Source organism: Saccopteryx leptura, chromosome 2 (assembly GCF_036850995.1).
Source record: "Saccopteryx leptura isolate mSacLep1 chromosome 2, mSacLep1_pri_phased_curated, whole genome shotgun sequence".
In the NCBI taxonomy this organism is placed as follows: domain Eukaryota; kingdom Metazoa; phylum Chordata; class Mammalia; order Chiroptera; family Emballonuridae; genus Saccopteryx; species Saccopteryx leptura.
The window spans coordinates 181,957,575-181,977,112 of NC_089504.1; the positions used below are offsets into that span (position 1 = coordinate 181,957,575).

Genomic DNA, 19,538 nt, shown 5'->3' on the forward strand with positions numbered 1-19,538 from the left:
GCCTGAGGCAGAGGCCATGGAGCCATCCCCAGCGCCCAGGCCATCTTTGCTCCAATGGAGCCTCAGCTGCGGGAGGAGAAGAGAGAGACAGAGAGGAAGGAGAGGGGGAGGGGTGGAGAAGCAGATGGGCGCTTCTCCTGTGTGCCCTGGCTGGGAATCGAACCCAGGACTTCTGCACGCCAGGCCGATGCTCTACCACTGAGCCAACCAGCCAGGGCCTGGGAAAGGTTTTAATAAAACAACTAGCCTATGAAAATGCTAATTCTGCTTGTCAGGCTGCACTTCGGCCTCGCCGCAAGAAAGGAGATATAGAGGACTATATTAGAATATGCGCCGATATTGGGCCTTCATACATGCAAGGTCTTGCTTTTACCACAGGCAATAAGGCAAGATTTCCAGGACAGTACTTTGATAAAGGACAGAACAAGCGAAAGAAGGAAGGTCAAGGAAGTACTTCTGCCCGTAGAAACTGTTTTCAATGTGGGGTTCGGGGCATTTTGCTAGAAACTGCCCTGCTTCCCCCAGATATTGGTCTCGGCCTCTCCCTCAAGGACAGCCAGCCCTTCAGGCCCTGGACCTCTGCCCACTTTGTAGACAAGGGAAACATTGGAAGAATAAGGGGAGGCCTAAATGTACTACTGGAGGGCAGGGAAATGGACAATGGGGCCCTCCCCAGCCCCATCAAACAATAGGGGTGATGTCAGTGTTTCCTCAGCAAATTCTGATTCCAGCAGGCCAAACATTGCCCAGCTATCCCAGGCAACAACAGGCAGTGCAGGACTGGCCCTCACTCCCACCTCCCAATTCATATTAACTCCAGAGATGGGACCTCAAGCCATACCCACTGAAATTTTTGGGCCACTTCCCAGTAACACAGTAGGAATCTTGTTAGGCAGAAGTAGTTTAACTATGAGAGAATTCTTTGTTCTTCCTGGAGTAATAGACTCTGATTATACAGGGGAAATTAAAGTAATGGCTCACACTTTGAGGAATATAGTCACTATCTCCCCTGACATGAAAATTGCTCAATTAATCCTTTTACCTCTTTTAAGACAAGGCCAAACCCTGCTAAAGGGACCCCGAGAGAATCAAAGATTTGGCTCCACTGATCCTGACTATTGGATTCAAAAAATAGGTCAGGAACACCCTGAAATGGAACTAACAATACAAGGGCGTAAATTTAAAGGGCTTTTAGATACTGGGGCTGATGTATCTGTTATTGCTAAGCTACATTGACCTCCTTCCTGGCCCACTCATGCAGCAGCCACAGAATTACAAGGTATAGGGCAGAGTAAATCTCCTCAACAAAGTTCTAGTTTTTTACAATGGGAAGATAAAGAAGGTCATTCTGGATTTTTTTCAGCCTTATGTGCTCCCTGGATTGCCAGTTAATTTGTGGGGTAAAGATGTTTTGAAAAATATGGGGGCGTTGCTTGTCAGTCCTAATAGTTTAGTTAGCACTCCAATGCTTGATCAGGGATTTTTGCCCACTAAGGGACTAGGGAAAGAACAGCGAGGAATTCTCACCCCCATAGAAGTGGCACCCAATACCAGAAGGCAAAATTTAGCATAGGGGCCTTGGTAGCTCCTGCTACCCCAATAATGCATTGTACAGACCCAATTACTTGAAAATCAGATAATCCTGTATGGGTAGACCAATGGCCCCTTTCTCAGGAGAAACTTAAGGCAGCTGCTCAATTGGTACAGGAACAGCTACAGCTTGGGCACACTGAACCATCTAATAGTCCATGGAATACGCCTATATTTGTCATTAAAAAGAAATCAGGAAACTGGAGGCTATTACAAGATTTGAGAGCAATAAATAAGACTATGGAAATTATGGGTCCTCTCCAGCTAGGACTTCCTTCTATTGCCATTCCATGGAATTATCACCTTGTAGTTGCTGACTTGAACGATTGCCAGCGTTTTGCATTCAGTGTTCCTTCACTTAATTTCCAGGCTCCCATGGAGCGATACCAGTGGAGCGTTTTGCCTCAAAGTATGGCTATAGTCCTACCTTGTGCCAAAAATATGTTGCTCAAGCCATCTCTCCAGTACGAAGGCAGCACCCTAAGGCATACATAATTCATTATATGGATGATATTCTTATTGCTCATCCAGATAAAGACACTGTGTTGACCATTTTGCAACAACTAGAATATTCTCTGAAAGAATCAAGACTTTATATAGCTCCTGAAAAGGTACAGCAATCTTTACCTTTTTCTTATTTAGGACAAATTATTGAGGGACAACAAATTCACCCACAGAAAATAGAAATCAGGACAGATCATTTGCGAACTTTAAACAATTTCCAGAAACTGTTAGGAGACATTAATTGGCTTCTTAGACCTTCCTTGAAATTAACTACTGGAGAACTGAAGCCACTTTTTGATATTCTTAGAGGCTCAGCTGAACCAACTTCTCCTCAGCTATATACTTATACCTGCGGGATAACAAGCTTTAAAGCTTGTAGAAAAAGCCTTGCAACAAGCACAACTAAAATGCATAAATCCTGAAGAATCAATTGCCTTACTAATATGTCCCTTGAGTTACACTCCAACGGGACTATTGTGGCAAGCTTCAGGTCCTATTGAATGGATTCATTTAGCTGTTACTCCTAAGCAAGTTTTATCTCCATATTTTTATCTTGTTGCCTCCTTGATTATCAAGGGGTGTAGATGACTCTTACAGCTTATAGGTTTTGAGCCACAGACTGTTGTTGTTCCCTTTTCAAAGGATCAACAACAATGGCTCTGGGAAACTTCCACAAAATGGCAAATCGCTTTTGCAAATTTTACAGGCCAAATTGATTCTCACTACCCAGTTGATAAAATAGTTCAATTTTCATTAATTACTACCTTTATATTTCCTAAGACAGTTGTTAATGAGCCCATTCCTGAAGCACCTACAGTCTTTACTGATGGATCCAGCTCAGGAATAGCAGGCTTAATAATCGATGGACAGCTTTATACTGAAACAGTCACCTTAAAATCAGCTCAAAGAGTAGAATTACATGGCATTATCATGGCTTTTCAGCATTTGCCATATTCCTCCTTTAATCTGTATACAGACAGCAGATATTTACTTATGGTTGTTTCCACTATAGAGACTGCTGTCTTAGGAACAACTGCTGATGAGGAACTATTTCAGCAGTTTCTCCTTCTTCAAAGACTTGTACGTCAACATAGAGCTCCGTGTTTTATAGGACATATTCGAGCTCACTCCATGCTCCCTAGAGCTTTAGCACAAGGGAATGCCCTTGTTGATCAAGCTACCCAAAAGAAAATTATTGGAGCAACCATGACAGATCAAGCAATTCAGTCTCATACTATCCATCACCAGAACGCTGCAGCCCTGTGTAAACAGTTTCAACTTTCTCGGGAAGGAGCACAGCAGATTGGTAAGTCTTGTCCAAGGTGTCCTATACTACAATCTGTCCCTTCGTTTGGAATTAACCCTCGAGGACTCCTACCAGGACAACTTTGGCAAATGGATGTTACTCATATACCTCCATTTGGCAAACAGTCCTTTGTCCACATTACAGAGGGTACTTATTCTCCAGAACAGGAGAGGCTGCTAAGCATGTTATAGCTCATTGCTTGTATGCATTTTCTATTATTGGACTTCCTAAACCGATTAAAACTGACAATGCTCCTGCATATGTAGGAAAAGCATTTACTACATTTTGTCAGACTTTTGGACTTGACCTAAGGACAGGAATTCCTTACAATCCCCAGGGTCAAGGCATTGTAGAGCGTGCACATCAAACACTTAAAAATCAATTGGAAAAAATAAAAAAGGGGAATTATACCCTCAAACTCTTGCAAATCTTCTTTGTCATGCTCTTTTTACTTTAAAATTTTTGAATACTGATGTACAGGGTCATTCAGCAGCAGAGAGACTCTGGAACCCTGCAAGGAAAGCCTTCCCTGAAGTGCAATGGAGGGTCCCACTCACAGGAATCTGGCAAGGGCCAGACCCTATTCTCTTATGGGGCTGAGGATATGTGTGTGTTTTTCCTAGGTCTGCTGAAGCTCCTCGGTGGATCCCTGAATGACTGGTGAGACACCATGATTCTGGATGAGAGACTTACTTCACAAGAGCAATTGCATAAGACTTATTTTACTATGCTCTCTTCCCTTTCTCAATTATTATTTTTTTTAATGTTTTAGATCATTTTCTTTCTTGCTTCATTGCCTGAAAGGAGGGCGAAAGGGGGGCCTGATTTGGGTGTTGCTGAACAGAAATCTCATACAGCCGTCTTGAGAATTTCGAGAGAGATCTCTGTTTAGTGTATATCCTTATTACGTTCCTATTAAGGTAGCCCTACTTAAGATCAAGCAGGCCATAGTTTAATCTCTAAAACCCCGGGTTTCACTCTTGATTTGTGTGATTGTATGTGAAGTCTTTGTTTAATGTCTAAGTGTCTTTGTTTATAAGGCCTGGATTAAGTCCTTACATGAAAAGTAATAATAATAATAATTTTGGGAATGCCGGCTCTAATATTGAAAACAAAATAAAAATAATTTCATTTCCCTACATAAATATAATTTTATTTGGAATAAGTAAAGCACGCTCATTTTGGATCCAAAAGACTTGCTAATTTAGCAAGGCTGTTCCAGGCTGCAAGTGGAAGGCTTGAAACAGCATAGGTTTACATAATAAAAGTGTAAAGACTTTTTTACTATAGGAGAATAATGAAGATCACACTGGGATTTTTCAGTTTTGATATGTACTCTTTAAAGTGCCTGTTAATTAATGTTAAGGGGGTGTTTTGATAAGTGTGGGAATGTTGCTTGAAGGTGCATTTACTCTATTTTCGTTAAAAGTTAACAAAGTCAAGAATTTCTTGCAGTCTTTGAAGTCAAAATATTGTAAAGTATGCTTGGCATTTGCTTGAAGATCAATCGTAAATAATATAAAAAGAAAGGGGGGGGGGGAGTCATATCCTGGAACTCCTGCAGGTCTACCCTATCATGCTTTTTACTTCAATTTCTTTTGAATACTGAGGTACAAGAGATGCCAAATTTTTTTGTCCTGCAAACTACTACCCCCCTTTTTTTATTTTTTTGATTCCAGCTAATAACACTGTTTTGTCTTTTTCCAAATAGCTCCAGATATATAGGCAGATAGGGACCCTCAAGCCCCTCAGCGAGATCTTCTGAGCATGGCTTTTAAGGTAGCAAGAGGCAGAAAAAGCCCAAAGGAGATCAGGTAAAATACTAGCTCTTGGCATACACCCTCAAAGGCTCCAACACTCCAACTGGAACTTCATCAGGGCCCTGCTTCAATAGTGGAAAGGATGGTCATTTGAGCCAAAGCCTGCCAGACTTACATGCTTTTGCTGTGAGGAAGAAGGGACACTGGAAGGTAGGCTTGCCCCTCACTCCTCTAAGGGAGGGTTCAGTCTCTTCCAACCCTGCTCCAGCCACCTGTGACCTAACCTTGCCCAGAATGCTGGGATTTGCCACTGAAGGCTGAAGGTGCCCAGGGCCGTCAGCCGCATCTACGACACTGTGGACGAGCCTAGGGTATTTCTTCCAAGTAGCAGGTAAACTGATCTCATTTACACAAGGGCCACTTAACTATGTCTGCCTGAATATTCAGGTTTTTTATTCTTCCCTCGAAGATCTCTGTTGTGGGTATTGATAGTCCTGTTTTCTGCTGCTTTGTTTAATATATAGTGTTTCCTTTATTCCTCTTGCCTCAATGCCCCACTCATATTTTAGGCTAGGACCTACTCCTAATTTAGAGCTCCTTTTTTCCTAACTTACAAATTTACCTCTGCCACCCAGCTTAGTGTATCCCAAGGTTCTCCTCACCACCCCATGGCTGTACAGCTCCAGTATAGGGCCCCCTGGGTTCATCTTTCCAGTTTAAAGAAAAAGGAAGCTCCATCTTTATGCGTGCTGTGGATGGCTTTTCCAGTCTACCTGGGTCATTGCCAGCTGGGAGCAGCGGTCATTGGGACTTTGACACTAGCTGCAGAGTGTGGAAGTGTGACAGCAATTCCAGTGCCATGTGGACTTTTCCTGAATATGGACTTTTCCTGGACTCCTGCTCCTGTGACAGTTTTTGATGGACTGAACTGGGGTTGGGTTGCATTTGCAGAGATTTGGAATGGTGTTGGTGCCAACTTGGACTTGGTGAACACGTTAAGGACATTACTTTTTTTATAGATTCTTGTTGTATTAGCCAAGAGTTTGCTTAAAGGCTTTAATAACTGTGATGTATTAGTATACTTGTTTTGGGTATCTGTTAGCATTGGCTATACTAATTTTGTGTTTTGTTCTGTATTTTTTCTGTCTGCCTCCAAATTAGAATCTGGGAAACTAGGAAATCAGATAAGTGCAAATCTCAGCACACAAATTAAAAATAAAGAAAAGGGGCATATGTTGTGGACCGTAAATGGCAAAAAGCCATTGTAGATTCGAGACTTAGCAAAAGGCTAAGTTCTCCCCCCTCCATCTCCATATTTGGCTTTGATGCTGAGTGTTTGCACCTACTCCACTTCCTTCCTTGGGTTGCAGGAAGCAATATACATGCCCTTCCTCTGACTCTTTGTTTGTTTCAGATGTTGGTAGATTTCACTAATGCATCCTGTTTTATGCCTTGGGAGAGTTCCTGTCTTAGCCTTGGATGTGCAACTTTGTATCAGGGTCCTTGATTTGCATATGGCTATATAATAAAGCAAACTGGGGCTATGGGACACTCGGATACTGCCAGGCAGTTTGAAGAGTCCTCCTGGTCCCATCGTTTTTGTTTTGACAAGTGTGTTTTCTTAATTCCGCACTGTTATTAGGAGCCGCGCTGGTCCGCGGCAGCTACAGATGTCAGGCTGCCCGGGGCTGAGCGCTGGCTCTGCCTCTCACCTGCTGGGTGGCCTTGGGAATGTTGCTTAACCTCCTCATACCTCACTTCTCTCTATATGAAAGAAGCAGGTGCAATACATGTCAGATGCTCAGTGAGCCTTATATAGTGGTAACTATCTTCTTTTTTTTTTTTTTTTTTAAGATTTACAACAAGCTGTTTTGCTAAATAAGAAAAATTGTTGGCCCTGGCCAGGTAGCTCAGTGGATAAAGCATCATCCCAGAGCACCGAGGTCACGAGTTCAACCCCACCATGAGGGCATGTATGAGAAGCAACCAATGGAACAACTAAGTGGAAGAACAAGTTAATGCTTCTCTGTCTCTCAAATCAATGGGAAAATCTTTTAAAAAATGTTTAAAGCACTCTTCACTTTCCCTCTATTATAAAGAAATATGAAAAGTAGGAAGGATGTGACTTCAGAATAAAGAACAGTCATTTAACTTGAACTAGCCTTTTTTAATGTTCTTGGTGTCTTGTGCTAGAGTACTTTAAATGGAGAAGTACTGGACTTTTCTGTATGGTGTAATTACTGAAGTTCTGAGATGAGGCCAAGAGAAGTTTACCAGAAGGTAATAAGGGCTGGGAGGCAGCAGAATGTAATGAGTGTGGGATTAGGAATCAGGCAGACCAACCATTGTTAAAATCTGGCCACTCCCTATCTGTGTGACATTGGGCTAATTCCTTAACTTCTCTGAGCCTATTTCCTCATGTGTGAAGTTAAGGCACCTCTCACGGCCCTGGCCAGTGGATAGAGTGTCGGCCTGGCGAATGGATGTTCCAGGTTTGATTCCCAGTCAGCACACACAAGTGGAGTGACCATCTGCTTCTCTCCTCTTCTCTCTCCCCCTTCCCTCCCTCTTCCCCTGCCACAGCCAGAGCATCAGGCTGGTGCTGACAATGGCTTGGTTTGTCCCAGTGCATCAGCCTCAACCGCAAAGGATAGCTCAGTTGATTCGAGCATTAGCCCCAGAACTGGGGTGCTGAGTGGATCCCAGTCTAGGCAGATACGGGAGTCTGTCCACTATCTCCTCTCTTCTCACTTAAAAAAAAAAAACAACCTACCACATGATTTTGCTGGGAGACTTAGTAAAATACCGTGTTTCCCCATGTATAAGACGCACCTTAATTTTGGGGCCCAAAATTTGAAGAAAAAAAAATGTATTGCATAAGTTATTGAACTCATTTTATTCATCATAAAATTCATACAACTCATCAGTCACAACTCCCATCCATTAGCTTGTCCTCATCTGTGTCTGATGACGAATCACTGTCTTCTACAATGAGCACAAAAACAAGAGTGAAAAGGTGGGAAATGCAAGTAAAAAAACTACAATCACTGTATAAGACACACCTAGTTTTTAGACCCCAAATTTTTCAAAAAAGGGTGCGTTTTATACAAGGGGAAATACGGTGATGTCTATAAAACCTTTGGCACCAATATGATGCTCAGTAAATATAGCTTCCTGCCCCTGCCCAATCTGGCTCCCTGGAGAACAAAGACTTCGTCCTGTCCTTGGACCTCTAGGAGAGCCCTCTGACGGTGACCTACACAGACCATGTGCACATACAACTCAACACAGAGGCAGGGCATGACACCTAAAATCTTTTCGTTTCACCCTCCTCCTGGTCCAACCCAGGCCAGCCCACCCTCATCCCCGAGGAGAGGATGTTTCTTTGGTCCTGAGCCATTTGCAGGGAAGGTGTCTTTCCAGCTCCTCACAGGCTCAATTTCACCACATGCTAGGGGAAAGGTCTCGATGGCTTACAGGCACTTATGATGGTCAGGTGTGTACTTGCCAAAACAAGAGTATTGTGACACAAGACATGGAAATGTTAGAATTACTTGTAGGGTAGGTCGGTGGTTTTAAACGTTTTTACATTTGGGGACTGGTGAAAACAGAAGAATTATTTCGGGGACCACTAAGGCAGAAATTACCCTGAGCATAAGCAAATCTGACTAAGATCCTTGGGTCTATCGTCTTCATACAACATCAGGGTGGGTAACCTTTCACAGACCTGCATGGAATTTCTGGAGGACTGGTATGCGTACCAGCAGTTGAAAAACACTGGTGTAGGATATTGCTCTGGACATCCACCAAGTTACTATGGAACAAGATTCCTATCTGTTTCCCTACAGTCACCTTCCTTATCTTTACCTTTCCTACTGGAAGTCCTTCCTAATGTCTAGCTTCAATCTTCCTTGCTACAGTTGAAACCACTCACAAAGCTTACAGTATCAGAACGGCCTACCATTGCTCACTTCTGTGGTTTCACAGGTCATCTCCAAACGTGTTTAGGAGAAAGAAACAATGTAGGACACACTGGCTTTGGGAAGAAGCCTCAGAAATCCCAGCTTGGGGAGCCTTTCACAGACAGGGCAGAAGTCAGTGTCAGGCCATAAACCTTTCCCTGAGGGGGTTAAACGATCTCTGTTTCTCAAGGGAACAAACTGGCAAGCAGATTTTCCTGATAAAAATGCCTCTGCTCTCAATCTCATTCTGGCCTGGGCTGTGACAGCCTAGAGCCGGGTTAAATCATTTCCTCTCCTGCCCTGATGTCTAGAAAATCTCCTTTCCCAGCCGTTACCCTGCTTGATTGGCATTCATCTGGGTCTTTAGATTCTTTGATCTCTTCCCCAAATTGGTCCCTCAGTTCTCAGACTCTTGTCTGTTTGGAATGTTGGGGTCTTTCCAGCCAACACTCTGCATTTCATGGGCTAGGCTTGAATAAAAACATCTGAAAAACTGTCTCCTCCTCCACACCCATTGCCTGCCATCCAAAGGAGGGGGACCCTCTCCATGAAGGGAATAGCTCAGTGACCCTGAACACCATGCAAGGTAGTGTATCCCTTGCTGCTTGCAATACCAGGGCTCCGCCACTGGGACCCCATCCCCTGAAATTGTCATCCCATTCTCTCTAAACTGAGTTTCTAGACCCTTTTTCCTGAGACTCCTGGACCTTAACTGATTTTCCCCTCTCTGCTTTTGAAAAATCCAGCTTTAAAAAATAGCTAGTGTTTATTGAATGCTGACTATATACCAGACACCTGGCCACACATCATCTCAATTAATTCTCCCAACCATCCTAAGGGGTAAGAGGTATTGTGATTCCCATTGTACAGTTAAGTAAATTGAGGACTAGAATGCTTAAATAATTTAACCAAGGTCACAAGCCAAACCAGGATAGAACACGAATTTGAATTGCTCTGTCTATGCTCTCAACTGCTCCACATTCTAGTGCTGCCTCGAAATCTTTTTTGAATGGGTCTTCCAACCCAGGGAGCTTGTTTGCCACCGCCTCAGCTCTCTTCCTTTCCGGCCTAGCAGGGAATCCATGAAAATCATCTGGTGCTCAGCCCTCTGCCCTTGGAGAAGAAAGGAGACTCATACTTGAAGTTCTTTCTTGATCAGTAATTAAGAGTATCCTGTTCACCAGGATCACTTCTCATTATGAATTAGGAAATTCACACTAATATGATAGTCAGTCTCTTGTGAATTTGTTTCCGGCAGGTCAATTTCTCTGGAATCAGAGGAACTTGATCTCCAAAGCTGCAAAACTTTGGCCTAGACTTAGCACATGGTGACTTCACCACGACCCCGCCAGTCTGCCAGTCCATGTGAGTGGTGGCCCAGGGGCATGACCAAGGCAACACATTCAAACAGAGACAAGGAGGAAGCAAGGCCTTCACATCGCTGCTCATGTGGTCCGTTGTTGGTGTGGCCTCTCATCTTACCCTCCACCAGCTCCCACCTTCAGACCCTGAACAAGTGGCTCCTCTTTTCTGAGAATCGCCTCAGCTGTGAAATGGACACAATAATTCTTGCCCTTGTGACCTCTAACAGGTTTTTAGTGGGGCTCAAATAATCAGTGAAAGGACAGGAAGGAGCTCTGTAATCTGGAAAATGCTGTACATGCGGGAGATGTTAAGGTCATGACTGACTGTCCACGTCAGCCTCCTTCATTTCCCATCGTTCCTGTCCTGGAGTGAACAGAACTGCATCTGGGTCTAGGACCCATGCTGAAGTCTGCCAGCATGGAGGAGGGGAGGTGGGTACCATGCTCTCCCTGTGGCATTCAGGGACACACGGCTCCAAACGTGTGGCGAACCGGGAAATGATAGGAATTACTTCGGCAGGGACTGTAGGTGATGAGTGAGGGAGGGTTTTCTCCTTTATAAAACTTTGTTGTGTTTTAACAATAAATAAATCAGAGAAAGAAAAATAATCCATGCACTAGCCTGTGCAACACTTCTTTTTTCTCACGTATGCTCATACCAGGCTAAGTGTTGCCTTTCCCCTCTGCCTCCTGGGTTTACAGTCTGAGTCTACTGTCTGCATCATATCACTTGTCCTTTGTTGTGCTTGTGGTTGTTCCTGGTAGCTCCGTGTGCATGTCTTACCCTTGGCCAAGGCACAGTGCCTTCTTATAGAATCACTGCAAGACAGGCTTTGGGGATTAGACAGTTGCCCCAATTCATGTGACAGCTGAGGACACCAAGGCGCAGAGAAGGGAGTGCTGTGTCCAAGTCAGGTGCACAGCACCGGCCTGGTCAGGAAGCCTGGCTTCTCCCTTGTTCTGCACTTCACTAGCTGGAGGGCCTCGGGCAAGGCACCTTCCTCTGGGCCTGGGTCTCCTGTCTGTTCAGTAAAGGGCCATTACGTGCCTGGGCTTGCTCCCAGCCATGATGTCCCGAGGTTCTAAATCCACAGACCCCTTCTCTTGCCTCCCCTTACAATCCTTGCTGGAGACAGCAATGCCTGGCCATCTTCCCTCTGAGACAGTACCTGTTTTGTTTCTTAATTGTCAAAAGAAGTCACTAAAAATCTCCTTTTTTTTTTTTTCCTTTAAAAAGTCTCCTTTCTTAAGTCATTCCAAGGCCTCTCAAAACCAATAAAGCCTTTAAGAATGCCTGGTATGATTAAATCACCCTTGCTATAGATTAAGGTTATTTCCTCTTTTTTGATTTTATAAAACAGATTTAAAACCTTTTAGTTGTACATCAAAAACTCCTATTGGAATTATAAATTATTTTCATGGTCATAGTATTAGTTAAAAGATAAATAAATAAGGCCCTGGCCGGTTGGCTCAGTGGTAGAGCGTCGGCCTGGTGTGCGGAGGTCCCGGGTTCGATTCCCGGCCAGGGCACACAGGAGAAGTGCTCATCTGATTCTCCACCCCTCCCCCTCTCCTTCCTCTCTGTCTCTCTCTTCCCCTCCCGCAGCTGAGGCTCCATTGGAGCAAAGATGGCCCAGGCGCTGGGGATGGCTCCTTGGCCTCTGCCCCAGGCGCTGGAGTGGCTCTGGTCGCAACAGAGCGACGCCCCCTGGTGGGCGTGCCAGGTGGATCCTGGTTAGGCGCATGCGGGAGTCTGTCTGACTCTCTCCCGGTTTCTAGCTTCAGAAAAATACAAAAAAAAAAAAAAAGGATAAATAAATAAGTAAAGATGCCCTTTCAGAGAAGAAATACAAAACAAGAAAAGCACAGGAGATAATGAAGTTAGAAAAACCTCTAGGCCTGCAAAGAGAGGCAGCCCTTTCTGAGAATACAAAACAAACAAAACCCAAAACACAATATCCGAAAGACTCAAACAAGAAGTTCTCAGTTAATAAAACAGAAAATTGGACAAAATTCTGCATTAATGGAGGCTGACTGAAAGACAGCCAGACCTTCCTTGTGGTAAAACTCCATTTTGTTGTTCTGGAAGTATTATCTTTAGTTATGTTTCTTTCTTTAAATAATAGAGCCTAGAACTTTTTACCCCTGAAACTGTTCTCTGGTCATCTCCCTCTTCAGTTTGGCTGCTCTGATGTGTTTACCTAATTTGCCTAGAGCTCAGAAACAGCTTCTTGCCCAGGGTGGAGAGGCAGGAACATCAGGCCTGACCTTCTTAGTCCGGAACTACACAAGCCAAGTTCTCTGAAAGGCACTGACCCTAGGCAGCCTACCACCTGCATCTGGGGAAGTGGTCGTCAGGTGTTCACTCCCCCTGACATACTTTCACTTCCGAAGCGTAGAAACATCTCCATTCTGTTAACTGACTCCAGTGGTAGAAGCTGCAACAACAAATGCAAACTCTGCCTTTCAGAAGACATATGGACCTTGGATAAGTCCTTCATTATCTCTGATCCTCAGTGTCTTTGTAACATAAAAATGATACTAATAACATTTTATGGGCTTTAGTGAGAATTAAATAAGATAAAACTTGCGCAGCACCATAGCAAGTGTGCACACAGGACAGCTAGTATTTTCTCTCCCACTCTCATGGGAGGGGGGCACAAAATACAAATACTGAGTGAGGAGGAATTCTCTAAATGCCACTGACAGGAAGTTTGTCTTAATTAGCAGCTTTTTGAATGTAGGCCATGGCGTGGCCTCAGTCACACTGCATAGCCCTCCCCATAACTCCATGGACAGGTAAGCTTCCCAAGTACCCTCTGGTGACAACCTAGGCTTCATGAAGAGACCGGTCTTGGAGGATGGCTCAAAGCCTGGAAGGGAAAAATACACAAAGAAATTGGCCTGGACAAATACTTGACTCCAAACATGAGTTTTACATCCCAGTTGAGGAAAGCCTTTTGAACAGAAAGTCAAACATAATAAGACAGCTTTTCTAACACTTTCTGGAATTAGTGGGGGATACCCAATACCAAGGTATTACAGTAATTAGACATCTATTTTGGTTTTGTGCCTCCTGAGTCTTCCAGGGATGACACAAGTGGAGCAAAGAGCACAGAGAGGTTAAGTGATAAGCCACATAATTCATTGGGAACAGACTTCATTAGCTGCTGGGCCACATTCTTCTGCCCTCTTATATGGTCACCCACAGGTATAACAGGACCCAGAGCCACAGTGGGTTCTACTGTAAGTACACAAGATTCTCAGAATACTGGTGAGCAAATCTGCTCAAAGAGCCCAAATAAGAAGGAGCAGCCCATCCCCTACCCCTGCTGTGTTCCAGACCAGAGTCCTCAGTCCCCAGAGTTCCATGTGGACCAAGTAGGCAGGATACTCCACTCCAAGGCAGGGCACGGAAATTTTTACAGCCCTGAGTCAGGTCACATCTCAACCCTTGCAAAGGCCTGGGTACTTACCACTGGACTCTGAAGACGACCAGACAACTTCTCCTGGGCCTCGCCCCCTCCTGCTCTGACCCCCAGGGCCTGTGAGGGAAGCTGAGGCTTTTCTGTGCCTCTTTAGGGACTGGGAGGATACAGTCCAGCAGCCCCAGAGTGACTCCTCCCCCTCCCACCAGTGGGTGGGGCAAGTTTCCTAGCAGCCTCTGAGCTTCAGACCTGAGAAATGGAGTGGGCACTGACACCAAAGCTCCCAAGCTTAGCAGTTTAAAGACTAAACTGTATTGATTGAGAATTTAATTGTTCCATAATGGCTGAGTAAACACTCACTGGTGTATTGATCATGCCTCAGGATGGTTAGGAGAGAGGAAAGTGAGCCCGATGCACAGGACAGGGGACACAGGGCTCTCCCTGACAGCCTTTCTGGGAAGGGTGGCCCTTTCCCAAGGGCCTGCAGCCCCTGCGCACTCTGCCGGCTCCTGAGCGCATGACAGGTGAGAGCTGGAGGCACTAGGGCAGGGGCTCGCACAGTGCATGCAGTGTGGAATGCAGGCTACAAAACCCTTTGTTTCTTTTTTAATGGGAGGAAGTGTAAAAACTAGTGCACAGAAGAATAAAACCCCAGAAAGTTGCACACTAATATATTAACAGTTAATTCTAGATGACTGGGTTCAATTTTTATGTTCTTTATATTTCTATATTTCCCACATTTCCAACAACTAGCAAGTGCAACTTATAATCAGAGAAAATAATAATAGTTATTATTATTTTTTACAGAGACAGAGAGAGAGTCAGAGAGAGGGATAGATAGGGACAGACAGACATGAACAGAGAGAGATGAGAAGCATCAATCATTAGTTTTTCGTTGCGACACCTTAGTTGTTCATTGATTGCCTTCTCACATGTGCCTTGACTGGAGGCCTTCAGCAGACCAAGTAACCCCTTGCTCAAGCCAGTGACCTTCGGTCCAAGCTGGTGAGCTTTGCTCAAACCAGATGAGCCCGCACTCAAGCTGGCGACCTCGGGGTCTTGAACCTGGGTCCTCTGCATCTCAGTCCGACGCTCTATCCACTGCGCCACCGCCTGGTCAGGCAATGTTATTTAAGATGAAATGAAATGCCTCAAAGAATGTCTCCTATGTGCTATTAAAAAAAAAATCCTAGCAGGCACTTCATGGAAAGAGATTGCGTTTGGAGGTAGACCTGGGCTCCCCTTCCAGCTCCAGACCTGATTCACTGTGGTCCCTCTATCAAGATACCCAACTTTTCTCCATCCCAGATTCCTTATATGTAAATGGGAGTGGTGACTATCTCACAGAATTGAGATAAAATATTGAGAGTGCTTAGTGCAACATCCCCAGCATGTTCAATAAATACTGTATCCAATAAATATTAGTGTCCCTTCCATTCTGGAGTAGGGCAGGGTGGTTGAGGAGGAAGGCCCAAACACGGGTGAGTTGGTCCAGTCTGCTGGGGCCCAGAGTGCCCCCATTCCCACCCCATCCTCTCCTCACCCTGGGGTTGTTCTGTTTTCTCCCCAGCACCTTCTCTTTCTGATCTTTCCTGCAGCCTCCTGTTGACACCCTTAATAGAAGCCAATCTTCCTCATTCTGCTCCACTGCTACCCATAGACAGGAATGGGCTGCCATTCCCCTAGAACCAGTGGTAGTCAACCTGGTCTCTACCGCCCACTAGTGGGCGTTCCAGCTTTCATGGTGGGCAGTAGCAGAGCAACCAAAGTATAAATAAAAAGATAGATTTAACTATAGTAAGTTGTTTTATAAAGATTTATTCTGCCAAACTTAGCAAAAATCCGACATAAAGTACTTGGTAAGTAATTATTATTATATGCTTTAACTTGCTGTAACTCTGCTTTATAAATTTTATAAAGTAAAGTTACTTCCCTACTTTATAAATCACCATTACTGTGGAACCAGTGGGCGATTAGAAAATTTTACTACTAACAGATACAGAAGTGGGCGGTAGGTATAAAAAGGTTGACTACCCCTGCCCTAGACGCTAGGAGGCAGCTGGCCGGCTCCAGGGTCACTGTTCTGAATGCCACTGCGAGTCTGAGAAGGAGGAGAGCCCATGGGATAGAAAGTAGGGCTGCAATTATTAGCCTATTCATTTCCCCAGAATAAAGCCCTACTGTCAGCGAGCAGCGGGGAGGATGTGGGGAAGGGGGATGGAAGATCCTAGCAAGGACTTGCTGCCCCTGGCTGGCTCTGGGCCCACTTCCCCAATTCTCACCTTGAGGCCGCATGCCTAGGGGTGTGTGAACCTAAGCACAGCAGAGCCCATGAAAACCCTATGCCAGCCCCAGAACTGTTCCACTGTACTCTGTTCCAGGCTGCCTGCCACACGCTTCCCTCGCACAGACATGCAGCTTCCAGACTTGCTCAAATTCTGGGCCTCACTTCCTGGCATGTTCCAGGTCCCAAGATAAATTTCTCCTGACCTCATCCCCCAATAGCTGGAAAAGGCTGTCCTGGCTCACACTAAGGGGCTGGAGCTCACCCCTCCTGGGAGGGGTGAGGAGCTCTCTGGGGCCCTGGGGCTCTCCCCTGGGCTGAGGGTTCACCTCAGGCTGCAGCAGCAGTTCCTCCCTACACAGATCAGCAGTCACTGTAGCCTCCAGGGCGAACCCAATGGCTCTAGGAAAGAAGGATTCTTGCTCAGCTCCACAGTTTGGGGTGGGGGCAGGGAAGGAACATCCCCTCAAACTTGTGCTGACTGTGGTCGCCACTGGCCTCAGGGTACAGAGGAAGGTGAGGGGGCCTCTGTGGCCAGCTCTGGGATCACACAAAAAGGGTCCTAGTGACCCTGAATCTGATGATTGCTTTGGATTCCTTGTTGGTGTCTCCTGTAGAGATCAATTGGCTTTTTCCTAGAGATGCTCAGAGGATGCTGATTCGGCTAGAGGCTGGCTGAACTGGCAGGAAACCAGACTGATCTGTGCGGAGATACCCGGTGGGTCTTAAGGGCTCTGTGGCCCACGCTCCCTGTGCTGGCTTTCAGCCTGTCTCTGACCTCTACATTCTGTACAGAAACTCACAGGGAGGTTTGAGCCACACTGGAGGCGGAACACCTGGATAAAGGGAAGGGCTTAAGGCTGTGAAGGAGTCATGGACAGGGTTAGGAGCAGGGGTGTTGGGAGTATGATGGGAGAAAACTTATCTCAGGATGGAATTCCCCCAAGAATCCAAGAATAGACAGGTTGAGTGACACATACACTGTTAGAAAACATCTAGACAGCCTCTTCCCAGAGAGGTCGAGAAACTATCATCAGAGAGAGATGGACAGACAGAAACACACAAAACACACTCTAGGAAACTACAAATCAGACAGACAGGACAGCTTGGAATAACTGAGAACAGAGATAGACAACAGCTGGACCAACTTGGGCTCAAGCTTCCCTGCCTCAACCAGAGGGAAGGGCTCCAGTAGGCAGCATTTACAGGCCCCTCCATGAACAACATTCCCAGAAACCTTCCACTTTCCACCCTGCCTCCCTAGAGCACCTCCCTAGAGCAACCTCAGGGCCTGCCCTTTGGGGAAACTGAGATAATAGGTTTCCAACTGTCCCACCCTGAGTCTTGGAAAAGAACCTAATCCCTTGGAGCCCAGGCCCCATGAGGGGGCAGCACCCCTCCCTGCACCGATATACACCCACCTCTTCCCCACCCTTTCCCACCAGGAGCCAGACTGCAGGGTGGGCCCAGCCTCACCAGGCAGTGTTAGCACGTGAGAGAGTGGAAGAACTGGGTGGGAGTTCTGGGTGAGAGCGGGATACTGGGTGGGAGTTCTGGGTGAGAGTGGGATACTGGGTGGGAGTTCTGGGTGAGAGCGGGATACTGGGTGGGAGTTCTGGGTGAGAGTGGGATACTGGGTGGGAGTTCTGGGTGAGAGTGGGATACTGGGTGGGAGTTCTGGGTGAGAGCGGGATACTGGGTGGGAGTTCTGGGTGAGAGCGGGATATTGGGTGGGAGTTCTGGGTGAGAGTGGGATACTGGGTGGGAGTTCTGGGTGAGAGCGGGATACTGGGTGGGAGTTCTGGGTGAGAGCGGGATACTGGGTGGGAGTTCTGGGTGAGAGCGGGATACTGGGTGGGAGTTCTGAGTGAGAGTGGGATACTGGGTGGGAGTTCTGGGTGAGAGCGGGATACTGGGTGGGAGTTCTGGGTGAGAGGGGGATACTGGGTGGGAGTTCTGGGTGAGAGTGGGATACTGGGTGGGAGTTCTGGGTGAGAGTGGGATACTGGGTGGGAGTTCTGGGTGAGAGTGGGATACTGGGTGGGAGTTCTGGGTGAGAGTGGGATACTGGGTGGGAGTTCTGAGTGAGAGTGGGATACTGGGTGGGAGTTCTGGGTGAGAGTGGGATACTGGGTGGGAATTCTGGGTGAGAGTGGGATACTGGGTGGGAGAGACAGGAAGGACCAAGGAAAATCCAAGGGCAGATTTCTGTTGCTGGGGCCCCCAGGGCTGAGCTTTGTGAGTGTGGTGTTACTCATCCTCCCCAATGCCTATTGCTTGGGTAGCAGCAATTAAACATCTACTAAATTGAGCTTGATTGATGGGGTAGAGGCAGACTAGACATCTTTCCTTGCTTCCTAGCAGGGGAGGACATTTTTAGGAAGAAGACTCAGCTACATGTCTGCACAGTGACAGCTCATGGGAGGATCCAGGGCCCCCTAATTCTTTCCTCCCAGACCAATCCCATGCCACTCCACTCTGTGTCCTCTCTCCTTTCTCTTCCCCTTTCTCATTCCTCCATTTCTCTCTTTCTATCTAGTTTCCAGGTGAGCCATTTTTAATGTGGAGGTATCACAAGGTCCCACTAGATGGGGAACTCCCCAAGGACCCAAGTGGCCTTACTTGGCCTTATGTCCTGGCACAGAGAACACCCAGGACATTTCAGAGAGCCTGGTCCTTCCCTTTGCCTTCAATTCTCCAACATAGTCATCTGCCCGGAACAACTGTTGCCCCGCAGCCCTGGACTGAAGGATCTGGAAGTATTCTTGTGTGGTCCAACTGCCACAGTCCCCTCCTTAAGCCCTGCCTTGTCCCCAACCCCCTTTAACTTCCCTTTAATGGAAAATGCATAGTAATGCCTTTCAGGGGTTGGTTTTCTGTCTTAAAGCTTCATAATCACCATCTCTGATTATTATCTAATTATTTGCCAAAGAAGAAAGGGAATGATCATGGAATTGTTAAGTCTTAAACCGGGAAATGGCAAGCAGTGGGAGTCAAACTTCCTAAGTGTGCATCTGGCACTGGTACTCACTGGCTGTGGGACTGTGGGCCAGTCCCTTGAGTGCTCTGCACCTCACTCACCTCTTTTATAAGACAAGGGTTATAACTTGCCTGATCTCGTTTTCCTAAGCAGGTGAGATGCTCAGTGAGGTTACATGTAAATGTCACTTTCTACATAGACCAACCCCTCCATTACACAGATGATAAAACTGAGGCCCAGGGGAGTTAAGTAACTTGTCCAAATTTATGCTGACAACAGGAGACTGTAGATGGGGCAAATTTTAGTCCAGAATCAAAGGATCATAGCTCTGAATGAACTAACAAGAGAAATGTGCAGAAC

The 19,538-nt window shown here is 46.0% G+C and overlaps 1 protein-coding gene across 7 annotated transcripts in view; it reads right to left on the reverse strand.

Annotated features, from left to right (window-relative positions):
- Positions 1–19,538, reverse strand: part of IQSEC3 (IQ motif and Sec7 domain ArfGEF 3) — a 125,971-nt gene that overhangs the window by 66,164 nt on the left and 40,269 nt on the right. The gene's annotated exons all lie outside the window — the stretch shown is intronic.